The following is a 12,215-nucleotide window of genomic DNA, read 5'->3' on the forward strand; positions in this document are numbered from 1 at the left end:
CCTGCCCTATGCAAGACTTGCTGATGGTATTCACATATATAAATGTGTGTGGGGGGGTGGGAGGGTGGGGTCTGTGTGTGTGTGTGTGTGTGTGTGTGTGTGTGTATGTGTGAAAGAGAGAGAGAGAAAGAAAGAAATGTCTCTGTCTCTCATCTGTCTTTTCACCCATCACGCTATTATCTAAATACCCATCAACCTCCAAATTCATCAAGGCTTTTAATAAATTGTTAGATCCATTAGTTTCACTATTTCTCCACTTTGCCAGACCATCACCTGACTTAGTAACAAATAATGAAAAAAGTAGTGTAAAACAGAGGACTAAAGGGAGAAAGAGTTGAGGCTGTAGTCTTGGAAATTGAAAACAAGATAATCAGAATCTTAATAATAGGGGAGAATGAATGCTAATTTTACAAATAGACTCATAAATTCCATTCAGTGTGAAGCAAATTGGAAAAAAATGTGGTACTTTTAATGGCTTAACCAGCTGTGAATTGAAGGATATGCAATACACATGGAATTTATTTTTTATATTTTTTCAGCATATGCAAAGACTTAGTTTCCCATCATCACTCATGGCAGTTGTTCAGTTAATTTTTGGCAGATTGTAGAAACAATGTCTCCATAGTCACCAAGTGGCTCATTTCGTTTATATAATGAACACCATTTAGCATTCAAAAATAAAAACACATATCAAATCTATTGCAAAAATACAAAGAATGCATGATGAAGTGGGAAGCCACTAAATTACTATACACCAGCTTTTCCATTTTATCGCCCATGTGAAATAAACTGAACAATTCCAGATGTTCCAAGACTTCTGAAAGATATGAGATAACCTTCTGCTCTATCACTCACCCTGGTCAAATCGTTTCTCATTTCCTATCATTGCTACTACTTGCTATTGTAGAGAAAAGAAAAGGCTGGTCAACAGTAGCTGCTGAAGACACCGAAAGTCCCACATCCTGGCCTACTAACATTTTTCTGTACTTGATCGTTTCAAAAATTATTAATAAAAAGGCCCTCAATCAAGGCAGCAGAGTAGAAGTTCTCAATTATAACATATTTCAGGCGGCTCTGCCTATGGAGTAGCCTTTCTTTTATTCCTTTACTTTCTTAATAAACAATACAATTTTCAATATTTTTAAGGCTTGAGTGATTCTTGCTTTGACTCATTCCTCCTATAATTTTATGTATATAACTAGAGACTTAAAGTAGCTTTTGTTTATTTGCTTGACAGTTTGGAGGGAGAGGATGTCATTGCAATCTGACTTTAGTAATCTTTACGGAAAACAACGTTCCTTTACATTGATTTGAGTTGTTGACTTTCAAATAGAAGAATTTTGGCTTTCTAACTCACATACTTTTAAAGCTGTGGTTAGGTAGCTTACTTGATTTTCTAATTACCTTCTCATATTTTTAGGGCTTCCTTTGCTTTGATAAGTAAATTGGGATAAATAAACATTCTAAGTATTAATTTTTAAATGCATGTACCCAAAGTGTTACTTACTGGCAGCATAAAAGTAAAAACTTAATTTTCAGATAATACTGACATAGATTCTCTATGTTCCTCAAGAAAAAAGAAAACATTAGCATAACTAAAAGTAGTGATCATTCCTTTTTAATTATTTACATTAATAATTGTAATTTAGGTTATAAATATATGTTGAAAGATGCCATTCATTCCCTATTTAAATGCACAAGTTTAATGTATTTTGTTCAATCTTAAATGCACTATTTATAAACATTTTAATGCTTGGTCATCAAAGTGGGTGACTGCTTTGAAGAGGACTAAATTTCAGAAAGTATATTATATGCTAACTTTATTTTTTCTGCAGCTCCATTTAAATATTTTACATATCCAAGTGCAATAGATCAAGAAAATAAAGTATGTACTTAACCCAGTATTATATATATATATAATATGTACATATATAATGTGTGTGTATGTGTGTGTATGTGTGTGTGTGTGTGTGTGTGTGTGTATATATATATATATTAAACTCCTGGGAGCTTGGTTCTCATGGTTATCTTTGGTGAGGGGAACTATCATTTAAATGCCTAATATCTGACTCTCTATGAGCATTGTGCCATTTACAAATCATGACAACTCTACAATGTGGGTATGAGTAATACCCTTAAAAGATAGTAAATATACATTGAAAAACATTTGACTTATTCAAGGTCTTACACCCGAGAGAGATGAAATTTTACTCTTATAAAGATATTTCTTTGTAAAAAGCTCATTAAAAAAGGTAATAAAGGATTGGAAGAGAGAGGTTTTAGGAGACACAAATACAGTAGCCAATTAATGTATCAGTCCAACCAGGATATCTTGAGAATAAAGGGAGTGGTATTAATAATTACATAGGCACCAAAATATGAACTGTGACTACTTGGGGGCACTATAATATACTACTTTAATTCTAGACATAAAAGAGCTTACTAGATTTTGTGTTGCTATAAAAGAATACCTGAGACTAGGTAACTTACAAAAAAAAGTGGTTTATTTAGCTCGTGGTTCTGCAGGCTGAGAAGTTCAAGGGCATGACACTTGCTTCTGGTGAGAGCTTTCATGCTGAGTCGTGACATGGCTGAGAGGGTCAAAAGGGAAGTAGACATGTGTGAAGAGAGGACCTGGGGGATGTCTTGGCTTTATACCAGCTCCTTCTCATTGGAACTTATCCATTCCCAAGGGAACTAGTCCAGCTTCATGAGAGCAGTAACTCATTAACTACCTAGAAGAGGAGCAAGTTATTCATGAGAGATCTGCTCCAACATCCCAAACACCTCCCACTGAGCCCCACCTTCCAACACCACCTTACCTGGAGGTGGGTATTAATTTAAAACAAGAGCTTAAGTGGGGACAGACAAATCATATCCAAGCAATAGCTGCAGCCAAGACAGACAAGACATGCCATTGTTTAAATTCAAATAGGGCAAAAATAACACACTTCAGTTCTGATCAAATAAATAATTAATTCACAATATTTTATTAAAAACAAAATATATTTATTGAGAGCTTACCATAATCTGGACACTTTCCTAATTGTGGAAGTTTTGACAGTGATCAAGAAAAAAGACATATCCTGCCTCCTTTTGTGAGCCTTCATCCAAATAGGGGCAATAGACAAATATGAGCAAAAAAAATGAATAAAATAATTATAAACAGTAATGCCTACTATAAAGAAACAATGAGCACAATTCATGCATTTTAGAAGGAGAGACAATTATTCTTTTTGTATCCTAGTCAACAAGTTATGGATTCAAGTCTGAGGGAGAGTATAGCTCAGTAGAAGGAAATAGCTGCCAGATAGAGGAGGCTCTTGCTTGGCTCAAAGTAATTTTCAGATAAAAGAGTGGTCATGACTTGTTATTAGTGAACACAGAATCTAGGGAAGGATTCATTATGTGAAATGTGAAATAAAAACTTTCAGGCAAAGGGAAAAGTAAGTATACCCAAGGTTGCAAAAGTTTTGCAGTTCATGAGGACTTAAAAATGACTCAATTGAACTATGGGAGAGGCAGGAGTGGAATAGAGGAGTCAGGACATGAGGTCAGAGTTAGGTGGGAGTGAAATCACTTTGAGACCATGCAGAGTATGGGGAACTGATAGGTTTAAGCCCCAAGGCTCAGAGACGCTACTGACGGCTTAAAGGAAGACAAGTAACATGATTTGATACTAGTTTTAAGAAATATTACTCTGGCTTTCTTACTCATCCCTTTACCTTTTTCCCTTTCTTTATCCATCTGCAATTCCAGTAACATTGTTCATATTATCCAGATTACAAAAAATTTAAACACTTGCCATTTGTATAACTGTTTTCCCTCTTCTTTCAGATTTCTACTTTCTTTCTCTCAAGGGATTGTGAAACCACGTTAGGGTATACATCTGGTTAGACTACAAGTTTCCAATGCTCTTGGGAAACATTTGTTACAAAGTAGTAGTTGGGTGACATGGTTTCATTGTTTTAATGAAAGTGAAATGGAATTAACACAGTTTTGTATTAAAATGGCTCTTTAGAGATCTGACTACTAGGGAAAACAACAATTTTTTGTTTGACTATGTTATGAAGACTTCAAACGTAGTTCCCAATAAACCTCACTTTCTGGTATTCATGTCCTTGTGTATTCCACTCCTTGCAAGTATAAACTAATCCTAGAGATCAATAAACTACAGTAAGTTGATGAGATGTCAATCATGTAATAACTTACAAAAGTTTATGAATTCCATATTGCTAAACCATCCTCTCCATTGCTTTTTTGACTTGCACATTTTGATGGAGAGACCCAAATTAACAAAGAACTGTGGAAGATTTCTAGTCAAAAGTCAACGGGGAACTGATTCTTGCCAACAACCACTAAACTTGGAAGTAGATCCATCAGCAACTGGACCTTCAGATGAGAGTCATGTATGACACCTTGATTGCAATCCTGTGAGAGACCCTTAGGCAGAGCACCTAGTTAAGTCAAACTCAGATTGCTGACTCCCAGAAATTGTAAGGTAAGAAATGTGTGTTATTTTAAGTCGATATGTTTTGTGGTAATTTGTAACCACCCTCTCTAGAGAGGCCTTACCTAATTATTTTCTATTTCATCTTCGACTCCATTTCTTCAAGAGTAAACTTGAGATTGACCTGGAGGTTTGGTGACAAGTATGCAGGAGAGTGCTGTGAAAGCAACAATGTGGTCAGCCATGAAATCCCTGCTGAGTATGGAAAAATATGAGGCCAGAAGCAAAGAGAGAAAAAATGGTGCACAGATACTCACAAGTTAGTTTTTAACTATTTACCCACTGGGACAGATATTTTGGTTTCTTAAGTATTTACAGATTAATGAACTATAGATTATGAATTATCAATTTGATGCACCATACTGTGATCAATTCACCATATTCAATGCTATTGTCAGAATAAAATTAGTCAATATATGTAAACTTCAAAGATCAAGCTGTTAAACTAAAATGATACTATTTATCTCTTCACATTCAGAATTTCAAATGACCAAAAATATGTATTTCTATGAGGGTGGATTCTGCTCTGTTTATAGAATGATTATCTAAAGTGTCATTGAAGACTTAAAACAGCTCAGTTTTGTACAAATATTAAAAGGTAAGGCATATATGAGATTAAAATTGTGAATGATTCTTCGTAGTTAAATTCTTCAAATTTTAAAATGTAGTTGTCTGAGATTTAGAAAAAGAGAAATATCTGAAAAAAATTACTCTTTGAACTCAATATGTTCCCCTTCATTGTTAACACTGTGGTAACTTCATTGTTAAAATTGTTAACACATTTCAAAGAAGTGTGTCTTTTGTCAGGGTCTTTTAGCTCTTTTACATTATAGAATGTACAAAAAAAGCATAGTGTTTATTTAATTAATACGTAGGATCCTTGCCTACATGATGGTAAATTTTATTAGGAACTTTTCCTAAATTAAGGAAGAAACATGACCTAAAACAATAGGCTATAAGTTATTAATATAAATTGATGCAATAAAATTTGATATGAAAATATTAAAAAGAAAAATAATATTTTGGTAACAAAGAAAACCTGGAGTCAAATGCAAAAACCAAATACTACCAACCAGAATCCATAAATTTATACAATTATAAACTTAAATTCAGACTCATTACACGATGCAACCAATAGACATTCATGCTTTGGAAAAGTGTGATATGAACTATGAGTGACTGCCTTGAAAATTCTCATGTGGAAGAAATAACCTGAGGCTGATTACCAATGCTGCTGTGGCTCTCGTTGAATGATCCCTAATTTGACTCTAAAGTGACAATTTCACCAAAGAACCACAATGAGGAATATATGAAGACAGCCATTTCAACACAATGTTTTCAGAGGTGGGCTGACCTAATATTAGTGTCAAAATAGGAAGAAATTGAATGCATTTCCTAAGGAGTGAAAATCCAGAAGCATTTGTCCCATTATTGTACTGCTTAATGTAATGGCCGACCCTTGGTATCTGCCTTGGAAAGTTGTGAAGATTTTCTTTGAGTTTTTAAGCAGATAGATGACATCATAATTTTCTCTTAAATTTACTTTTTTCTGTAATTTCTATTCTGTGTTGATATTTGAAAGATGGATAAAACAAAGTCAACATTTTTTGAGAATAATGAAATTTCATCTTTCACATGACAATAATGAGAAAATATCCTGGATAATTAATACATTTAGTCACAAAGTGTATCATTCCTTACAGTAACAGCATAACACATAATTTCTCATATTCTCATTTTTCTCATTCTAGCTATAAAAATCTGTTGTCTGGACTTTTGTCTCACACACTTAATTTTTAATTATATTTACTTCTCTGAATTTGCTAACATTACATCTTTCAAATGGATAAATGCAACACATTTCCAGAAAATAGGAAAATAAAATAACACAGAAGATAAGTCAAAGTCGAGCACATTTTTTTAAATTTTATTTTTCTATCCCCAGATTTAGGACCAATCTGGAGATAGAAAATGCTCTTCATTTCCTTGGTTAACAGTAGTTTTCAAAATCTGTAGGACACCCCAAATGTGACAATAGTTATATACTACTAATTAGAAAATGTGTTTATCAGTTGAATGAGTGAATCTAAATTGTTACTCTTTCCATATGACATTGAAAATATATGAATATTGAGTATGGCTGTGGTGTTGCTACTAATAATTACCTTCTGTATATTATAAGTGCTTTTCAAAGTTACATTTTCCTTGGGAATAAATGTTATTAGACAAGAACCTTAGTCTTACATTCCACTGTCTCATTCAGGGATTTAGCATAGAGGACAGCATAGAAACATCACTCCCTGTTTCAAACCCATAGCAGAGTTAGATGCATGTAGAAGATGCATGCCCTCTGACTTTTTATAATTTCTATCTTTTTCATGGTGGCAAAGTCATCACGTATGAATCTATAACATATTCAGGGAGTTTTGTTTGGCTGATTTAAAAGCATTTTCTTCCAAACTCCCATAAAAATAGAGACTATAAATTGGTTAGCATAGATTGCCCATGGCAGCACATTTTTCAAATGAAAATTTTCATTGTCAATGGATTTTATGCAGAGCCTTTAGAGGTTGTTCAAATCGCCAGCAGTCAATTTAACCATGCTAATCTTTATACCTGAGGGCCTAATTCTTAGAAAAGCTTTTGGCATGTTTTCAGAGACTACTCATAATAATTATATAGATGAACTGTGAATTCTAGTTGTCTGTATTATAATCACCTCACTTTATGATTTGGAAAATGGAAAGAAATGTCACTTTCCCCCCAATTACATACATGTACCCACACACAAATGTCTGTAATCTTTTGGAATAGGGTTCTGAACATCCATCTGAAGTGAATAAATATTTCTTTGTAAAGATAATATTAAAAATTGAATGTATATATTTGAACTGAACTAGTCCAGCTATAAACATGTGCTCTATTTGACCACTTTACACAATTGTTTACAGTTTGCAAGACATACATAGTTACCATAGCAACACCTCAACATAAGCCTGGTATAAAACTTATTCTACTCCAGGAAAGAAAACCACTTCAACAAAGTGTTTGGCACACATTATAGGTTGAAGCCAAGTTATCTTATTTTTATTGAGAATTATCTTCTCCAAATCATAGCTGGTCTATTACAATTTATTATCTTGAAAAAAATATATAGTCCAATGTTCAAATATTCTAACCAAAAAGACCGTACCTAAAGTATTCTATACAAATCCTTCGCAGATAGCTGGGACTCCTTATCAGGGAAGTTGTTATAATCTGTATGCTTGTTTTATTGTACCAGTCCCTAATTCTTACAAAGAAAAATTTATTTGATTCAGTCCAAATTTATGATTCTATAATTACTTCTGTTTATTTTATAGGATACATAAAAATAGATTCATTATTTAATTCTTTAAATCCATAAAATGCTGTCAAGCATTTATATTGACCAACGTACTATTCAAAGCATGGAAATTCAGAGAAAAAGAAAATCACATATAACCTTTAGTAAGGTTAGAATATGATACATCATTTTTCATTTTTTATTTTTTAATATAGAAAACAAATAGTAATATCATCTTGGATTTGTTTCTTCTTTTATTTTTAAAACTTTTATTGTTAATTCTTCCTTGGAAGTTGATACACACACATCTCTAAATATTAATACTTATGTGTACGTATTTAAGAGTACACCCTTTATTTGATTAACAATTCCTGATAAATTATATGTGAAGATTGTAGAACAAGTATATTTAATTTTATGGGATCAGAATATATTTAGTTGTGGATAATACATTAGTTTACACTAACGTAACAAAACTTTACTTAGCATATGAAGTACACAAGGCACAGCACCAAACAAAGATGTATAAACCATAATGTCTGACCATAAGAATCTATAAGAAAGGAAGAAAAATATGGCAATATAATATGCCCCAAAATAACCAAAGTATTAAATCACTATTTAAGAGGCTCTTCAACAGTATATTGACAACTATATGAGTAGGATGGTGCGTAAGTGCTAACGGTTGAAAGGAAAATTATTTTTTTTTCTGAAGGTGTGTTATAGAAAGCAACAAACCTACAGGTGTCACTTGTCCTGTATCTCCAAGAGTGTTTAAGGCGGGTTTCTAGTGGTTCATAACTTTGACTAAACATTATAATTAGTGAACTTGAAAACAATTCCCGACCTATCCCTAAGCAATGAAATAATAAAATAAATCTGCAGTCCTCAAAGATGGTTGTCAAGGTCCTTTAGGTAACCCAAATATGCAGCTCACACTGAGAACCACAGAGGTAAACATTCTAGTGTTTACCTTTGCGTACAATGTGTTCTAATGTATGCAAACACATTCTAGAAAGAAGAAATACTTTTTGCAAAGAACAGAGAGGGGAAAATAAATGCAACCCACACACAGTAACAGAATACATACAGTCAAATTTTAAGTATTCTAAGAAAAGACAGATTAGTTTTGAGGCTAAGGATGGGGAACTAAAATAAATTTATTCAAAAGACCATAGATTTTAAGAGAATGGAGCAAATGAAAGGGGGAAGAAGAAGAAGAAGTAGGAGAAGAAGGAGAAAATAAATATAAGTCATACTTCATATCAAGTCTAACATTTTGATTATTATTTTATATAATAAATTGGATCCCAGTGAAATAATGCTTTGATTTAGCATTTTAGATTTAACATTACCATGACATTTTATAGAATAAGAATTCTTTCACAGGATGTACTTATAAGTGTCTTAACTGGATTTTAAAGTTTTACAGTTTGACCTTGCGATGAACTGGACAGCTACATTAGGCATTCATAGTGTGTGTTTTTTTTAGAGTTCTCCTTTATTGAAGAAACTGTAACACAGCTATGCAGCAGGGTCCTCTTAAGAAAGGGCATGTTCGCTCCTGTTTGAGAGCCTCTTGGCAATGCGCAATTCTGATCAAGAGTCTCTCAGTGATTAGTTAGCATACAGTCTACTTCTGTTGATTAGTTTTTTAAACCTCTTGTGAGTGTAAAATATTCAATCTAATAGATATCATTCAGTTCTGATACTAAAAAGACACCCAATCCAAGTAGGTGAACCATTTAAATGGGTCCTAATAATCTTCAATGAATTTAAGCTAATTTTCAGGGATAACAAAGCACTTCAGATTGAAGTCAATTCATGTATACTTATTTACTCAGGAACTTTTAATTTTTCCTATCACATACATGCTGTTGCTGTGTTTCTTATTTGTTAAAAGATATTTCATTCCCTACCGTGTTTACCCTTTGTTAGCAAAGTAGGTTTAGAGTGACATAGCCAAATGAAAACCATAAAACAGCCATAAATTACTCTTGTAGGAGATAAAACAATATTTGAACACTATATTTCTTAAAAATATACTCGCTCATATTGGGTGGTTACAAGTGATCTTCTGATCTTCACATCATGTGTGTGTGTGTGAGATATAATATGAAAGACTTTTAAAGGTACCTTTAAAAAATACATATTTTTATATACATGTTCTCATATATATTTACATACATTTTCTGTTTTCAATTCAGCTAGGTTTACATTAGACTATGTTCTTAATTTGAGTGTTAAAAACTATAAAAAGAGAATAAAGTTACAGCAGAATTAATTGCCAAGGATATGACAGTTTAAGCACTACAGTAAAAAATTGGGACACAGGTTTATAAAAAAATTTAAATTCTGAATTTTTGCTTTCTTTGGTTTCTCTGTCAGTAATAGATAAATGTTAGTATGAAACATTTTAAAAGGTTATATAATTTGATCGGTTAATTGATTTTAAGGATCTTTAATTTCAAATTTATCCTTACTCTTTCATAGATTACCTTCACGTTGTATAAATTTCAACAGCACATAAAAAGGCAATCTGTTACTTACTTTAAAGACAATTATTTCAGTAGAGCAGTGTTAAAGCTTCGCCAATCCAGAATCTAACCCACATGGTATCACTTTGAATCCAATTTAGACAAGTTTGACTAATCTCACCTTGCCTAAAACTACTATAAATATTAAGCTCTCACTAAAAGCTCTTTGTGATATTTCTGTCTCCTCTTCAACTCCTGGCTCCTTTTCGGTTAATTTGCAACAGCTTCTACATCTGGTAGGTGACTAGATCCACGATCTACCAAATAATTCCTAATTCTTCAAACTCGATTCAGTATTTTTTGTACATAGTTTGTATTTATCGTTGTTTCTCCCAAATATCAAGCCTTTTAAAATATGATTTATGTTCCAGGTCCATTAATTTTATTTTTATTATATAAATTTGATTCTCTTCATTATACAGATAATGAAATGCCAATATAAGAATTGAATGTCAGCTGCGGTGCTCAGAAGAGTAAGGTAAGGGGAGTGACTTTTGCCCCTTAAGAGGAACGTTGAGTAATTTTGTCTTGGTTGTGCATATGGCAAAAATAAGTAACTGGATATCAGAGAAAGTGAGAATGGCCTCCAAGAATCAAAAAGCCATTTAGCTTATGGTTTCTGGTAGAATGCATTCTTCTTTAGGCTACAAAATTGGTAAAATACAGTTTGTAAAAATTAAGTTACATTTTATTTAAAAAACCTTAAAATTAAGTTTACATTTAAAAAAAATTATTACAGTAAAAATTCCCATCTCTGTTTTGAAAGTGGCATTAATTTATAGTATAGGCACCCTGGATGATTTTGAAATTTGCTATAACCATCATTATCACAAAAAATAAAGATGTTAAGTTATCACATTTATCAAACTGTTTTCTACAAACTGTGCAGTACACAATTTTGCCAAAGTAAATTTATTATACATTTGTAGCATTTAGCTTTAAGATGTATACTTGCAAAATACCCTTATGTTTACTTGTCAGTTCAATTATTTCTCCCTTTCAAAGTTGATGCAACCAAAATCCAAACAGGTAAGTATTTTTACTTTATTTCCCTAAAATTGTGATACATCAAGAGTCTCAAATGTCTCAGTAACTCCTAGCAACATAGATAAGTTAATTCTGAAATGCACTGCTGATTCCGGTAGGCACAGGCTTCATCATTTGACCTAAAGAATTATGATCATTTACCCACTTTTTCAGAAAAAAGAATGAGTTAGTGAGTATAAGTATAACATGTTAATATAGGTAGTTTCTTTGGTCTTTCTACCAAATGTTAAAAGAGGTACAGGATTTGCTTAGTGGTGAGAATATAATTTGACAGTAAAACTTTAATCATCTTGGGTTTTCTTTGTGATATCATTCTACCGTTTTGGAGAAGGTCTCCTTTGATCTATTTCTAGCAATGAAGACATCTAGATCAGTAGCTCTTGAGGAACACCCACGTTTTTCGGATCATCAAAAGCCATGCATCAGTGTGGTGAATGCATCCCCTACTGAAGAAGAAAGGGAGAGTTGTACAGAGAGCACCTGGTTGTAGCGGATCAGAAAGACTGTGTTTGACCCTGCTTGAAAAGAACAGAAAAAAGCAAAGACAAAAGTTGAATAAATAAAAATATGATGACCAACCTGCAAACTGTTATCGATCAATGGATGCATTCACCGAGTATTTGTTTCGGTATGTGTGTGATGTATGACGTATCCTGAAAGGAACAGGAACTATCGAAAGTTTATCTTTAAGCTACATGCTTTTGTGACTGCCATAAAGTTTCACTTGTGTCGCTAAATTACTGAAAGTGTTGAAGGAAAGAAAACTGGGGATAGCCACAGATGCTTGCAGTTTTCA

General features: G+C 32.9%; 1 long non-coding RNA gene across 1 annotated transcript in view; it reads left to right on the forward strand.

Annotated features, from left to right (window-relative positions):
* LOC106999822 (uncharacterized) overlaps positions 1 to 11,932 on the forward strand; it is a 116,044-nt gene extending 104,112 nt beyond the window's left edge. Inside the window, exons 6-8 of the long non-coding RNA XR_001446729.3 lie at positions 4,284 to 4,501; positions 10,795 to 10,850; positions 11,773 to 11,932. This is a non-coding gene — a long non-coding RNA (uncharacterized LOC106999822). The remainder of the gene's footprint in view (positions 1 to 4,283; positions 4,502 to 10,794; positions 10,851 to 11,772) is intronic.
* Positions 11,933 to 12,215: the final 283 nt, after the last annotated feature.

Source organism: Macaca mulatta, chromosome 8 (genome assembly GCF_049350105.2).
Source record: "Macaca mulatta isolate MMU2019108-1 chromosome 8, T2T-MMU8v2.0, whole genome shotgun sequence".
Lineage (NCBI taxonomy): Eukaryota > Metazoa > Chordata > Mammalia > Primates > Cercopithecidae > Macaca > Macaca mulatta.